Raw genomic sequence first — 17,531 nt, 5'->3', positions numbered from 1 at the left:
TGCTCCGAATCTAGATTTTCATCACAGTTATGTGGCATACTGTTCTAGCATATCTTTATTGTTTGATTTCTTATTTTCTGTTAATAATTGTTTTTCTGGTTCACTATGTACCTACCATGAATCCATACCTAATTTGCCTTTAAAAGTGGAGATCCCAAGTATGTTAGATGTGTGGCACAGCTTGTGTATTTTTCTAATTATTTTGTATTAACTCTAATATGAATGTGCTAGAGCAATGTATACAACTGTATTAAACCACATATTTGAAAACACACCAAAATTAACTTTATGCTCTATATGCTTAAAAAAAAAATCCTTGGGCATTTTGTTATTGAATTATTGGTTAATTTTTAAAAAGTGGTATATTGTGCATGCAAAACCCTAAAAACTCCACAGAGAACCTAATCAAAACAATCAACCATTTTAGTAAGGTAGCAGGATATAAAATCAACACACAAAAGTCAGAGTCCTTCCTATACACAAACAACCAATCAGAAGAAGCGGAAATAATAATAATAATAAAACCCTTTTCAATTAAAACAAAAAGAATCAAATACCTGGGAACCAATTTAAGAAAAGAGACAAAAGACCTATACAAAGAAAACTACAAAACACTGTTAAAAGAAATACAAGAAGACACCGAGAAACGGAAAGACATCTTCTGCTCATAGATCGGGAGAATTAACATTATCAAAATGGCCATCCTACCAAAAGCAATATACAGATTTAATACTATCCCAATAAAAGTCTCAATGACATTCTTCAAAGAAATAGAAAAAATATTGATGAGATTCATATGGAACCACAAAAGACCTTGAAATAGCCAAAACTCTCATGACTAAAAAGAAAGAGAAAGGAGGCATCACAATCCCTAACTTCAAACTATACTACAAAGCCATAATAATCAAAACTGCATGATACTGGATCAAGAACAGACACACAGACCAGTGAATTTGAATAGAAAGCCCAGGTATAAACCCATAGGTTTATGGGTAGCTAATCTTTGACAAAGGAGCAAAGAAGATACAATGGAAGAAAGTTTGTTCAACAAATGGTGCTGGGAAAACTGGGAAGCTACATGCAAAAAAAATGAAACTAGATCACTACCTCGCACCATGCACAAAAAACAACTCGAAGTGGATTAAAGACTTACACGTAAGAACAGAAACCATAAAATACCTGGAAGCAAAGATGGGCCAAACACTGCACAACATCCACCTCAGTAACATCTTTGAGGAAACAACATCCAATGCAATGATAGTGAAGGAAGTAGATGGGAGTACATCAAGTTAAAGAGCTTCTGTACAGCAAAAGAGACATTACAAAAAGCAAGCAGACATCCCACTGATTGGGAAAAAAAAATGTCTCACACAAACTAGCGATAAAGTATTGATCACAAAGATATACAAAGAACTAATGAAACTCAACAAAAATAAAAAAAATATCAAAAAATGGGCAGAAGAGCTAAAAAGATACTTCTTCAAAGAGGAAATGCAAATGGCCAACAAGCATATGAAAAAATGTTCAACATCACTTGTAATAAGGGAGATGCAAATAAATACCACAATGAGATACCATCTCACACCAGTGAGAATGGCACATCTTCAAACAACTAGCAACAACAAAGGTTGGTGAGGATGTGGAGAAAAAGGGACTCTCCAGTACTGCTGGTGGGAATGCAAACTAGTATAGCCACTATGGAAAACTGTTTGGAGGTTTCTCAAAAAGCTAAAAATGGAGCTTCCATGTGACTCAGCAATCCCACTCCTAGATATCTACCCAAAAGACACAAAAACATTGATTCAAAAAGAGACCTGCACCCCCATATTTATTGCTGCTTTATTTACAATAAGAAAGACATGAAATCAACCCAAATGCCCACAAGTAGATGATTGGATTAAAAAGATGTGGTACCTATACACAATTGAATATTTCTCAGCAATCAATAAAGATAAACTCATGCCTTTTGTAGCAACATGGATGGAGCTGGAAAAGATCATGCTTAGTGAAATAAGCCAGAAAGAAAAGGAAAATAGCAGATGGTTTCACTCATAGCAAGAGTATAAAGGACCAGGGGAGAAAATAATAATGAGGATGAACATATACCAGAGACATTTTATGGGGGTGGAGTGGGGGGTGGGATCAAAAATGGGGGAGGGGAAGTGCACTGGACTATGGTGATGGCACACGGGTGATTTGGTGATGGGAAGCCTATGGGGATTACAACTGAGATGGAAGAAGGCACAGAATGATGTAAAAATAAACTATTATATTATTTTAAAAAATAAAAAAAAATTTAAAAAGTGGTATATTGGCTTACAGCTCTGTGTGTAATTTAGGGACATAGGTTTGCACCTTCAAGTGAATATTAACACCACGTGCACCACTAAGACATCCATTATACTGCACTCTGTCCTCTGGGCTTTCTTCCTCTTTGCACTCTGCCCTCCTCTTCCCCTTCTAGTAATCTCAGTTCTACACTCAGGTTACTAGTACTGGTTTCCTTTTAACAGAAATGATCAGTAACATAAAATGAGTAAGCCTGTAAATATATATTCCAGACACAGAGCAACACATGAGAAAGGGCATGCATTAGGGTAAGTGCTTTGCTAAACATAAAAATGACAGATGGGAATGAAGGATGACTTCTTGTCTCGTCACTGAGGAGTGTGCATGTGTGATATGTGGGTCTTTTCTAATTCAGAACACTTTTAGTAACCACTTTAATTTCTAAATGCTATTTAGAAATGTTGGTCTTAATTTCCAAATAGGTAGAATTACTTGAGTACTCCTCTTATTATATTAATTTTATTGGATTATAATTACAGAAGGAAGCAAGTAAAATTTCTACTTAAAAATGTTTGTTAAGGACTTTCTTTTGTGGTCATTACATAACTGATTTTGTAAATATGTCATGATAGGTAGGAAGAAAAAGAATATTGTCTATTCGAAGCATCTCTACTTCATTTATTATGATCATGTTTGTCATGTTATTTAATTCCTTTTTTCTTACTTATTTTTTTAGCTTTACTTTGAACCCATCTTTGCTAGAGGAATTTGAAAACCTCTCACTATATTTGTGGGGGGGTTTGCATATCTAAAGATATTTCTTCTTTATATAATGTTTTGTTCATTTACATCTATGAATGTTTCTTCTTTGGAAGATAAGATTTTGCCTTATGACTTGTGACTTTCGTCATATTATCTCTTTATTTTTTTTATTGTTTGAAACCTTAAATTTAACTTATTAGTTAAGGAGCCCTAATAATCAGCAGTAAGGACAATGACCAAAATTTTATATATATTGTTACTGAATCCTCATGTTCTTTAAGTAAAACACACCAGTGGACTCAAATATGACCCTAAAACTGCACCAGTATTCATACAAATATTATGAATTATTAATTAGGGAATCTGGTTTTCATCTATTTATGAACATTTCTTGGTTTCCCTTCAAGTCTCTGAAACCATCTCTCCCATTTCTTTGTGAATTCCAGCTTCTGCTTCTCCAGAATATCACTTTCCTCTAGTGGGAAGCATATAAGATAGGCCTGACTGGAAGCGACAGGTTCACAGAACTCACCTATGAGTGGTTTCTTTCCCATTCCATTCTTCTTTCCATTTTCATTCTTCAGCTAACCCCAAAAAGCCCACCTCACCAGTATTCTGTACACATATTTAGATTTTATCACTTTGCTCAGGATTTTGCGCAATCTTCATCTTTTCCAAGAGAGATTCTATTACTAAGCCAATTTTATAATTTTGGCTTTAAAACACATATGTAAATATGTATTTTTTCTCAACATCTATCTAATGTTAAGGTCATAAAATGTGTTTCTTGCTTGGTTTATTCCACTTTTATCCTAATGCCCTATCTGGGCATTAGATATTTTATAATATATGAGTTATGTTTGCACTGGTTGTATAGAAACGCACAAGTATCAAAATTGAAGAGTCTTTAAGATACCATTAGAATAGCATTGCATACAACTTCAAAAAGAACTTTTGAGATATCAATGTAAAGAAAAAATATTTTGGGAACTATAAAGACTCAGTGAAGCAGAATTCTGGCACTAAATGGTGTACATGAAGATGATGCAAGATTTATTGATTAAACATACAATAAAAATGAATGAATGGTTTAAACACACTCACAGAGAAATTCAAAAGGCTTTTCTTAAATACATGAAGAGATACTCAACTTCCTGCATAATAAAAGAAATTAACATTAAACCAATGGAAACTTTGACTCTGGCTAAGAGTGAGCAAGAGAACCAGCTTTAATCTTTGTCCTTAAACAGTAGAAAACTAGGTCCCTCCCTGGTGGCACAATGGGCTAAATCACCACACTATGAAGCTATCCGCAGCCATGAGTTTGATCCCCCGCCAGGGAGAGGGCACACATGGCATGGCTGATCTCTCCTGTCTCACCCACTGCTCCCCTCAGCAGTGTTTTTCAGTAGATCTGTGTATTCTGCTCCCAACTCTGTACCTGGTGAATCCTATCACCCCCACACCTCTGGCCTTTATCCCAGTTCTTATATACATAAATAAGTAAATCTTAAAAAAAATTAGAAAACTAGACAAAGTAAATGAGACAAGATCTTTCGGATAATGGACTAGCCCAGGTCTGTGACTGCTAACACCACACACACATACACACACACACACACACCATAATTACTGTAGTTTACTGTGCTTGGAGACTGTTTCTAGACTTCAGTGCAGAAAATGGGGATCCCAACAAATCTATGCTGTATTACTGAGAAGAGGAGAGAAATTGGAGTTCAGGGAGACCAAAAGCTAGAAGCTGAGGCAGGCACAAGTTCAGAGAAAAGACTCTGAAGACTCACAAGGAGATCTCTGAAGCTTTTACTGATTCCTAATCGAAAACATGAAAGTTAATTCCCTATAGTTGGGTTGAAAACCACTGGCTCTCAGTAGACAGAAAAATTCCAAGATCTTACACAGACTAGGAATGGTTGGTGTGTACCATTGGTGTGTCCTAATGGTGTATACATTAGTCTTTCTACTAGTTGGAGTGGAAGGACTTAATATTTGGGCATTGAATAGAATACTAAGAAGTAGAACTAAATTGATGCTAATCTAATGTCCTATCTGGATTGATCTTAATCATGCTTAATAATAAGCCTTGAAATAATACAGATAATTTAAAATTGTACATAAAAGTAATATATAGTGTTAATTAAAGAAATCCAACAAGAAAGACACAAAATAGCAATGTTCCCATAAAGTATGAGGCATACAGAAGTGGTGACAATATGACTCATAACCAAGAAAAAAACACAATCAATGCAAACACACAGATATAAGGAAACTAGTAGGTAAAGATATCAAACTAGCTATCATTAATATGCTTTTAAACATGTTTAAGAAACAAACTATTAGAAGAGAAATAGGGGACAAAATAAATAAATAGTATTTGCATAAAGTCCATTTTGTAGCTTTCAAGTAAGCAAAATTTCAATATTTGAAATGAAAAAATGTACTGAATGGGGTTCATAACAAATTAGCAACTGTTGGTGAATGATCAAGGGTCTTGAAGGCATAGAATTGAAACTGTCAGAAATAAAGCACACAGAAAAAGAGAAAAAATGATCAAGTAGCGTAACCTACAAGACAAAATTATATGTTCTAATATTCAGTTATTTGGGGACTCATAAAAAGAAGTGGGGACAGAAAAATAATTTAAAAAGTCATTATAAATCTTGCAAAAACTCAAACCCATAAATTTAGCAAATTAAGCACAAAGAAAATTAGGACAAAGTACATCATAATCAAATTGTTGCAAAATACTGACAAAGAGAAAAAAATCTTAAAAACAGAGAATCTAAGCACATTATACAGAGGAAAAGAGATAGAAGCAATAGAAGATTCTTATGAGATAGTATGCAAGGCAGAAGAGAGACATCTTTAAAAGTACAAAAGAAATCTTTCAGTCAGAATGACTGAAATCTTCAGTCAGAATGAAAGCTACAAAATTCTTTTCAGTCAGAATGAAAAGTTAAAAAAAAAAAGACATTCAGACATATAAAGTGGAGAGAATTCATCACCAGCATATCTATACTTTAAGAAAATTTTTTTTTAAGATTTATTTATTTGTGCATACAGAACTGGGGTACAGGCCAGAAGCTCAGGGGTGGCCAGAGGCTTCACCAGAGACAGAGTGGGGAGCAGAACAGGCAGATCAACAAGTACACTGCTGAGGGGAGCAGCGGGCAGGCCAGGAGAGGTCTGCCTCCCTATGTGGATCTCCTCCGGGGCAGGCGGGAATCGAACTCAGGCGGAAGTAGCCTTAGCTTCTTTGTGCTGTGCTTTAACCCGCTGCGCCACCAGGGAAGGCCTTAAGAAATATTTTTAAAGTTTCATCAGGGAGAAGGAAAACAGTACCATAGGAAAAGCTGGATTTTTACAAAGGCATGAAGAGCCCCAGAAACTGAAAATTTTGGGAAATGTAACAGGCATATTTTTTTTCTTTTTTAACTCTCTTTAAAAGCCAATCATTTATTTAAAGCAAAACTATTAACATTATGACAGTTATAGCATACATGGTAGTAAAAAACGTGACCAAAAAAACAAAAACAAAACAAAACAAAGGCTAGGAAGGTAAGTATAGTATTGTAAGCTTCTTATACTGTATATGTAAAGAGTTTAATAGTATGTAAAAGACTGGTACAATAAAGATGCAAATTGCAAACCCTAAGACAGCCATTAAAACAGTGAGTCAAGGAGATATAACAAAGAGTTGAGATAAAAATGGGATCATAAAGTAGGAAAACAGTAGATTTAAACTCAACCATATTGTTAATCATATTAAGTTAATTTACATAGTCCAATTAAAAGGAAGATTATCATCTCTTTTTCAGCTGAGATCAAGTAAAATACCTGTTTTTATTAGTAAACTGCAGATTATCAGATTTCATAAATCCAGGATCCAATGATACACTAGTTACAAGAAACCCATAACTCAAAAGAGATAGATTAATAGTTTTATATATATATATATATACATATATATATATATTTCATTAAAATATTTAAGTAAAAAAAATCTGTGATGGCTTTATTAACATCAAAAGTAGATTTTTAGAACAAGGAATAAAAACATTAGGAAGTGGAATAAACTGCAAAAAATGAGACTGTATATTTTATATTTCTGAGTTTGAATTCTAAAAACTTAAGCAATAAAAAGAAAATAATAAAAAGAATTATTAATATATATAGTAAAAGTAAAGATAATAAAAAAAAATTATTCCTGAGAAGAAGAAAAATACTTTAAGGGGAAATTAAGAAGATGGACACTAAATAAGTATTTGGATGAAACTAATTATAATGCAAATTGATTAGACATTTAATTAATGTCCTTAAATCTTTCAGACATGCATGGAAGATGAACAAATGATCTCCATAAAAGAAGTTATGAAATCTGGAAAACACTCATTAGAATGTATTAAAATATTCAACTCAGTGTACAGCTTAGTAGCTATGGATGGCATTATTAAGATAATTGCCATCTTCATTCAAGAAATAATTATAGAAAACCTACTGAAGCTATTTCACTGTGACTACAGGATACAACTACCAAAGACATATTTCTTGTCTTTAGAAGGATTGAATTCTTGGTGAAGACAATATGCAACCATATAAAAAAATTAAAGCAACACAAGCTAAACTACTTCAGGATGTACCTTTATCATCAAGAAAGGTTTCAACAAGGAGATGGTCAATGAGATGGTCAATGAGATGGATCGAGATAGTGAATGGGACTAACATGGGAGGAGGTACACTTTCTAGGACAAGATTCTTTGTTTAAAGCAGTTGAGAGAGGAGCAAGGCATAGATCAAAGATGTCAGGAGATCTAAGAAACAAAAAGAAAGAGAAGGCAAGGTGATGGAGAAATTGAACACTTATCTATGATATCTGAACATCTTAGAGGTTTGGAATGCCATGGGGGGCTTAGATCAGGGATGAGCCTTGCACGGTAGTTTTCAAGTAAAGCATATGTGGCTGAGGTGTATAGGACTGACTGCAGCACTGAGAGGTTGTAGACAGGGACTAACTAGGAAAATATTGGAACATGTTAGATATGAAGTAATAACTAAGATTCTGGATGAGAGTGCAGCTGTGGGATTGGAAAGGAAGGCATGGTTGCAAAATAGGTCACTTTGTAAGAATCATCAGACTTGGTGACTGATCAGATGTGTAGGACAAAGACAGGAAAGGGAAGAAGCAAAAACATGTCCTGAGTTTGAGTGTCTTTCAGAAAGAACAGTCAAGAGATGCTAGTTTAGGAGAGGGAAAGAGGAGTTTGATATTTAAAACACAGTGTTGGAGTGGTACTTTGGTTATCAAGTAAAAATGGCCAGGCGTAATTAAAGAGAGAGAGATCAGATCTGGATAATTTAAAATTGGAAGTCATTAAAGGACAGAGGATCAATAGGAGTATTAACATGGGTTGGTTGAGGGAAGTCAATGAAGGAGAGCCATGCAAATAGGCCTCATTAATGTATGGAGGTCAAAGGAAATAGGACTGAAAAAACTTATTAGATATGGTGCTTAGAAGTCATGAGCTCTAGCAAAGCAGGCACCTGAGGATTGGTTTCTGGACTTGTTAGAAGAAGCTCTCATGCATCAGAGAAGGTACTAGTTCCTTGTTTAAAGAGATGTCAAGAAACATGGAGAAAAATTAGTCATTTTACCAGATAGCCATATGTTTAGGAAGGCAAGGAGGAGCATGAAGAGGCACTCTGTAAGTTCTAAGAGCTAGTACTGGAATGCTTAATAGACTCAGCTGTAGCAATTTAAAAGTAGTTTTAGTGGACATTAACATTTTATCAGTGCATATATTAAAAGCAATGGCCAGTCTTCAAATAAAAGTGAAGACCAATGTGTTACTCAGCCCTCTAGTACCCCATAGATTGAGTTGTTTAAATATTTTTGCTTGACTCATAGATGAGTTGTTTAAATATTTTTGCTTGACAGCCACAGTCCCTGTCCTTCCCTGTTTTTCCATTGCCCCCTGAGCCATCACACCGGCATCAGCAACACCCACTCCAATCCTTTGTAATGCTAAACCATCCAAAGGAAAGAAAAACAAAGCAACCAAAAGTTCACAGCAAAAATATTCTGAGCATACTACATATATATTTGTTAAACAAATTTCATTTCATAAATTTTATTGTACTTGTTTTCTTCTGAATGATCTCAAAATGCAGAGCTATTTTGCCCACATACCAGTACGTCTCTGTCTCAAAGAACTGACTCTAGTTTGAGTGCTCAAATGCTCACTCCCTTGCTTTGCTCTGTGCTTCTGGTTGCCTGAGTTGTACTTTTATCCCTTCCTGTTTAATTGCCATCTAAACCTTTGTTGAGTTTTTTAATTAGCAAGTTATCTTTATCTGAAGACTGGAAACCCTGGGCTCTTTCAGCATCTATGAGACAGCTAAAATACGAAATAAAAGAACACAGAGTTTTAGCCAACAGAAACAATTGACTCATTTCCTTGTGAAAACACACAAGGTTTATGTTACTCTAGCAACGATATTCCAGAACAGTGTCTCTCCTTCCCTTTTTAGAGCTTTTATGTGTTCCTGTGCCAGTCTGTGTTCCGTGGTGACCCAATGTGGGACCAAATCACTTAGTGATTCCTGTGAGACAGAGAACTGTGCTTTCAAGTAGGTTGCTCATCCGCTGTCCTTTGACCAAAGGAAAAAAGTGGACGTCATGCAGAGAGAGACACTATAAAGAGGAGAGCACTCCTGGGGGATGCTGTCCTGGGGGTGAGTGTGTTCCTGCTATGACCTTCAATACCACCCCTGGTTCTGGTTCCAGCAAGTTTGAGTACTAAATACCTATTTTTTCCCTGTTAAAGGCAACCAATTAAATCGTAGGTTGAAACCTGTATTTGTGCCCCATGGAGAACTGAAGATTTAGAGACTCATTGTGCAAAGATCCCAGACTTCTTTTGGAATTCACATTCTGGGTAGGGATCTCTTGGTGCTTAGGGTCAAAATTGCAACTCAATTCACTGCAGTTTTCCAGAAAAGTGTAGAGCAAAACAGTTGCTTTTTTCTTCTAAGTTTTAAGCTTTCTAAGGTATTCGAAAAGAAATGAAGAGAACCTACAATTTCTTAGATGCTTGCTTCTAATGTTATTTAAACATTATGGTCTGGATGAAGGGAGGCTTAAATTTAGAGATGCTTTATAAAAAGTTTTATATTTTTATTGAAAGGGCAGTGAATTTTTGTAGATATTAGAATATAACAGACTAAAAATTACTGATGTGTGAAGATTTTTAGTTTCTTTTTCATACTTACAACTTGGCTGTAAAAGTGATTTTCAGCTTTGCTTAGTCATTTTTTCCCCATCTAAAACTGACTTGTCAATTCTCTTGACTTTGTAGAAAAGAGAGAGAGAGAGAATGAGAATAGTGAGAGGATAAAGAATAAAAGAATAGATTTATATTTAATGTCCTGTTTATATATGTCAATTTATATAATGAGGAGTTAGGAAGGAGAGAGAAGATGAGTTGAATTTAGTAGAAAAAGTCTTAGACTATCAGTGAAGGGAAAGGTAATTTTTGGAGAATTTCAGGAGAAAGATTCAGAAATTGTCCACCTATATAATGGTGAAAAATGGGAAGAGATCAAAAGAGGATTTTATGGGACTTATGAATCATCATCATAGTGTTCAGAAAATATGAATAAAAGGAGGTGATTTATTTTGAAATTGAAATTTGGTTTGAGGAGATTGAGGAGCTCCTGTTCCCATGAAACCACTTAAATATTCTATTCCCAACAATTTCTTAGGCAATGGATTTTAATATCCACTGATGATCTTTGGAGAGGTATCAGCATGAATTCATGTTTTAGAATGTCTAGGTATATATATTCCCCACCTCCCATCTCTCTACTGAAAGAATCTAGAAGTGGTGACACTCCAGTAACAACTAGTGTCCTTAAATGTACAGACCTTGATTGCTGTACATCATTTATCTCTTACTGGTAGGGGCAGGATAGTCTTTTCAGAAATTTCTGATTCCAGATCAGGGATAGGTAAAGGCAGGGGAGCCTCATATGTTTTGCTGTCCCATGAAACAAGGAGATGCTCGAAGACTTAAGGAGACATGTTAAAGAAACATAGCAATAAGCCCTAGGGGCTCTCTCTGGTCAAATTTGGAATAAATTGAACATCAAAGGAAAAATTGCCATATTAGTCAATATGGCACAATGTGTAAAAAAAAAAAAGATTATAATAAGTGAATTTAAGGAACCATATTAGCCACTGTTTTTTTGAATATGTGAGCCAATGTTAAAAAAAAAAGAAAAAGGAAATTAGGTTTGTTTGCAAGGACTGTATACTTAATTCCACACTGCTGCTCTGGAATGGAACCTAATGAGTCATGGTATTACAAACAACAAAAAATTTATTTAAAAAATTACTGGACAAAACTTAAAAGGACTTTACTGGAAATATAGTTTTAACATGCACAATGTTGAATAGAAATTATTTTCTATTTTTTTCTGTGTATGGTCATATGGTAGTTCTGTTTTGGATGTTTTGAGGAGCCACCCCATGGTGGTTTTCTACAGCACATGTATATTTTGCCTCCTGCCAACAACATGCAAGGATTCCATTAACTTACCACATCCTCCCCAACACTTGTTATTTTCTGTTTCCCTAAATATTAACCATTCCAATTAGTAAGAGGTTTTTCTTGATAAAGTTCAAACATTAGAATTATTAAATATAATTAAGTCTATTATAAGTATAGGAAGAGTCATAATTGAATTTTTGCTTAAGTTGCCTTTTCTTTTATCAAACTTCAAACATATGTCATATAATAACACATTTTTTACATGAAATTATTCCACTATTTCAAATTATTAGGTGCCCATTAATTTATTGGTTAGTAATTAAGCATCCCAGCTTAGTGACTTTAAGCAACAACAATCACTAATAAAGCACAAGAATCCACACGATAGAATATTAGTAAGCAATCAAATATGATAAATTTTGCCATTCACAGGAACTTGGTGAAGCAGAATGGAGCTCTGTGAAATAAGCCAGAAGGGAAAAGAAAAATATTGGGTGGTTTCACTTATAGGAGGAATATAGGGGAACCAAATAAGTGGTTAGGAAAATAATAGCAATAATAATAAATAGCCAAAACAAATAGCAACTATAAAGAAGACATGTTCTGCAGGGAAGGGGGAGAGAGAGAGGGAACAAAACAGGAGAGAGAAGAGCACAAGGGAGTATGGTGAGGGTGCACAGGTGAAATAGTGATGAGAATTTTATGGGAACTACACCTGAGGGGAGAAAGAAAATATTGTACAAAAATAAACAATGATTTTTAAAAAGCACAGAATCAATATCCTACATAGGATTTGGAGGGGACTGCCTCTCTCCATTCCACTTGATATAGCTAGAGTGGATTTGTGAAGGCTGGAATGTTCTGGAGGCTTGCTCACTCACATGCTTGGTAGCTGATGCTGGTTGTTGGCTGGAACTTCATCTAGGAATGTGAGTAATGTGGGTGGGAGTGCCTACCTTTGGCCTCTTCATCAAGGTGCTTGGCTCTCTTATGGCATGGTGGCTAGATTCCAATTGGGAGTGTCTCAAGAAAGGAGGAAGCTGTACAGTTTGTATGCTCCATTTTCAAATATCACACAGTACCAATTTTTCTGTTAAAGAAGTCACAAAAACTCATTCAGGGTCAAGGGAGAAGATGTAGATTCTACCTCTTGATGGAGTGATGGCAATGTTCTGGTAGAGCATGTGGGATGAGAAGTATTGTTGTGGCCATTTTTAGAAACTACAATCTGTCATACTTAGTAATTTGCTGAAGCAGGTAACTACATGGAAGCTTCTTTCTGCAACACTAAAAACAGGAACCTTTATTTTATGTTTTAAGATCTATTATATATCTGCTTGTTCATGCTGTGCAGGTAACTACATGGAAGCTTCTTTCTCTAACGCTAAAAATAGGAGCCTTTATTTTAGGTTTTAAGATCTACTGTATATCTGCTTATTCATGCTGTGTTTTATAGAGACATACTAAAGTCTGCAGACACTTGTAATGTTTTTGCATAAATTCTTCTCTACATCAAATGAAGTCTGTTTATCTGTTCTTAATCAATGGTCCAGATATATGATTTGCAGGCCTGGAGCAGAATGTAGCTGTAAAATATTTGATAACTTCAAATCAGATATTTTACTTGTTGAGTAGATCCTTTTTGTTCCTTACCTTGACATGTGTTCCTTCATAATAATATGGTCACGTTTTTATTTAGAGATTTGAAGTACTACAGGTTGTATGTCAAATGTGATTGGCAAAGATTGCCCTGGACTGCTGGCTCCTGTCTGCCTTTCCCTTTCCCTCCTCAACTCCACCCAACACATTAAAGGATCTCTTACACACACATCTGAACAATGCAGGCTGTGTCCAAACCTGATATACAGTGCCATAGTATGAGTGACTATTTTTCAGTCACTCCTCATGTAATCATCATTATAAACAAGTAATCATCAGAGTTATAAACAAATTTCTAGAAGATGATGCAGAGAAGATGTCTATGTAGACCATGGCAATATGGCATCTGGGGACCATTTTTGTAGGGAATTCTAAAGTTCACTGAATGAGCTCTGGGAGTGGGATGTATGCTCTGTGTGACCATGTCCACTTAGCTTTCTTTGCCCCTTAGCTCCCACAGCGTGGAACACAGCTAGAGGAGGACTAGTGCAGGGCACTGGGAGGCTCCGGAGTCAGAGCAGATGTACTTTTGACTGGGTATGAGTGTAGTACCTGTGGAAGATAGAGAGAGAAAGACTGCCACTCTGTCCTGTTCCCTTGTTTTCTATTCTGCTGTGAATATCACATGAAGCCCTGTCTTCTTGCCTAACATTTATTCCTCCTTTTTCCCTCTTCCTCACATTCTACATTCTTTCCTTTTTTCTTCTCTTCCCCTTCCATGTTTTTTATTCCCCCCCCCCACCTTTTTTGTTTTCTTTTCCAGTTCTTCCTAGCATCTCTCACAATTGAAGTGTCGGGGCCTTTCAGGAGGATTGTCTTTGGTTATAGCACTGCAGGTAAGACTGAGTTGGTTCTGCATTCTGCCAGTGGGAGAATGGACTGTTTTTCTTAATCTGCTATCCTACCATCATTTTCTGCTTATTTAAGTAGGAGTCTGCCTGTTTGTGTTTCTAACACCCATGCTCATAGATTGAGGCTTTAAAAGCCAAGCCTTTACAATAGGTATTCTTTCTTACTATTTATATAGGAATTGTTTTATTTCAAGGTAACCAAAAAATGATTTGCCCTATTGACCTTCACCAAGGCAGGAACCAACAACTTTTATTAGAATTGGAAAGAATATTTGGAAAGAATGAGTCAAAGCTGTTTGTATCTTGTGAAAAAAATATTTTTTTTCTTGGTTTTAGTTCATTTTGATTCAAGTACCTTACCAGATGCTTTGGGTCCATTTCCAATTGGGCTCTCCAAAACTAACATGACAGAATCAATTAACTCACCATTCACCTCCTTTTTCTCCCATCCTGTTTCATGTTCTCCTTCTCTTTGGCTTGAAATATTTTTCTATCCTAAACTTACCAGTTTATTTTCTGCTCCTCAGCTTAAGTTTACTTTCATTCCTGATGGATATATAGAACTTCTTGGTCCAGGTGGCTGATGCTAATAGGTAAATAAAATATGCTTCAATCAAAAGACTATTTTGTCATTATCTCTGCTGACTCTTGTCTCTTGCAGAATTCTAAGGCCTAAATATTATCATATACCTTACCTTTATGTACAGAAATGAACAAAAAACAAAGAAGTCACATGATGACAAAAACTCTTCGATATTATTTACATAAAGAACAGAAGGTGTGAGTTTCAACTTTTTCCCATTAAGATTTAAATTAGTTTAGTTAGTTTCAGCCTTTTCCATTTAGATTTAGACTGGGCAGGAGTTTGTGGATACTATATTTGCATAAATCCAGAAACTTTCAACACACATTGAGTATGTGTGACTTAAAGTACCAACAAATGAAAAATAAATTCAACACAAAAGTGACCTCTCAACACCTAGTCCCCCAAGGTATATGATGTGTACTTTAAAAATTTAGGCATGAAAACTATGGGTCATTACAAAATGTTTCATTTTTTCTTACAAGTTCTGCCTGATGAATTTTAACTTTTGGTTATTTTTGAGTAGATATGTTAAAAGGTTTCTTTACTTTTTCCTTAAAACTCTTGTTGAATTCCTCATTTTGCAATGACATTTTTAATTTCTAAGAAATTTTTATCGTTTGTGGATTGCATATTTTTCTTAGCTTTGTAGTCTTACATTCTTATTTTCTATATGTAATTAGTTCTCTAATATTTTTAAAGTTGAAAATTGTTTTTTGTTCCTTTATTATCACTGGTTTTTGCATTTATTTTATTGAGGTAATGTTGATTTACACTATTTTATATGTTTTTGGTATAGGTTTAAACCTCTTCAGATGTGTGTACCACACTATGCCAACTATCAGGACAATAGTGCCCTCCACCAGAGTCCATGAGGCCTGCCTGTTTTTGTTCTCCACCTCACACCCTTCCCTTTTGGTAATTTTGGCTCTATCGTCAGACTTATAGGGTTTGTTTTGCTTTAATTTTGCCTATGCCTTTGCATTGTTTCTTTATCTTCCACATATGAGTGAAATAATTTGATATTTATCTTTCTCCTGACTTATTTTGCTTAGCTTAACCCCCTCCAGTTCATGTATGTTGTCCTGAATGACAAAGTTCCTTTTACATAATAACTGAATAATATTTCCTTTTATCACTGCTTCTTTTATGACATTTTCATTCTTTATCACATTCCAGAACAAAAGATAGGAAGGCAAGTTGCTTAACAGCAGGCCAGGTGGGGAGGGGCACTGGAGGCTGGTTGGCCTCCCAGCCCTTAGCAAATCTTTACTCCTTCTCTTTGGGCTCTCTCTGGCATCCTTTCATGGTCCTAAATCTGTATCTCTGTTCCGCTGCTGCCCTTATAGCCTCAGCCTCCATGTTCAGGTGTGCACACACATATGCCCACACCATAACCCAGGTGTCCACAATCAGGTATGCATGTACCATACGTCTTGCTCCCAGCTGCCTCCTGTAATAGTATAATCAAGGTCGCAGGTGATAGCCACAGAGGCTAAGGGTGTAAAAGCTTGACCGATTTACTTTACACATAGATAACTGGTTTGAGTTTCGAAAAGATTAGGTCTGGACTTTTTGAACCAACAAGTTCCCCTCCAAGTTGTGCAGGAAAGAGTGTGCATATGAGCAGAGGATGATTACTGGACAGCTGCATGTCGGGAGGATGGGGTAAATGAAGATTGCTCAGACTTCTGTGCTGTTGTCGCTGTGGCTATTCCTTGCAGCCTTGAAGGCAGGAGGTGTTTGGGAGCATGCGCACATGTATCTGATGGTAGACACCTGGAATACAGAGTGGGTGGGCCTCAGTGGGCACACCTGAGCCTGGAGGCGGGGACTATAAGGGTGGGGGTCACAGAGAACGGTGGAGAGGAGGGTGGTGGAGAACAACTGTGCGAGGACGAGTGACTACAGAGAGGCAGGGCCACAAGAGAACACCAGAGAAAGCCTGAAGAGAAAAGTGCATAAATTTGCCCTGCCAGCCTGGTGCCTGCCTCCACTCCAGAGAGTAAAATCAGAGAGCAGGCAGGTAAGCAGACCGCGCTTTCCTGTTTTCATGCCATTTGAAAAAGACTTTGTTATAAGGTGCTTTCATTCCCCAGTATCCCTACTGCTTTCCAGGCATATAGTTAAGCTTCTTTGTATACTAGTTCTTTGGCGTTATTGATGGGCTAACATTGTGACTGTCCCAGGAAGGTTAGTATGAGATAGAGGAGGTGCCCACTTGTCTAGTTGCAGTGTAAATAATCCTTGGCTTAATCATCTTAATTTTTCCCCATTTTCTAAGTTTGGGAGCTCCAATCATGGAGCCTGTCCCTCATGTCTAGCCAGCAACGTCAGAGAAAATTGCTCTTACTCCTCCTGCAGTCTTTTTAGTGTTCTTTCTACTTTTTGTCTTCTAGAGGTTTATCAAGAAAGTCCTAGTTGTCTGATGAATAAGGCCATGAATGTGGCCTTATTCCTGTTTGCTCTTACTTACTGTCCTTACTTCTGAGTATGCTACCTGCCATATTGAAATGGAAGACTACTTGGTGTATGCTACCTGCCATATTGAAATGGAAGACTACAGTGTTATATTAATGACTACTGGTCTTCCATTATATGCATAGATTGTAATTTGCTTAAATAAGCTCTTATTATTTAGCAGTTACATTTTTTCTGCTATTTGGTTGTTATCCTTATAAATGTATCAAGAAGGACAATGTCACTTTAAGAGATTGTTAATTCTTTCAGGCATAGCTGGAATAGGCTGGGTGAGTCAACAAAATAGCCAAACTTTTGGCATAAGAGATAAGATTTGGAGGGAGCAGGGGGCAAAATTAC

This window comes from Condylura cristata, unplaced genomic scaffold (assembly GCF_000260355.1).
Source record: "Condylura cristata isolate star-nosed mole 26May11 unplaced genomic scaffold, ConCri1.0 scaffold00002, whole genome shotgun sequence".
Taxonomy (NCBI): domain Eukaryota; kingdom Metazoa; phylum Chordata; class Mammalia; order Eulipotyphla; family Talpidae; genus Condylura; species Condylura cristata.
Note: the sequence above shows the minus strand (reverse complement) of the source record.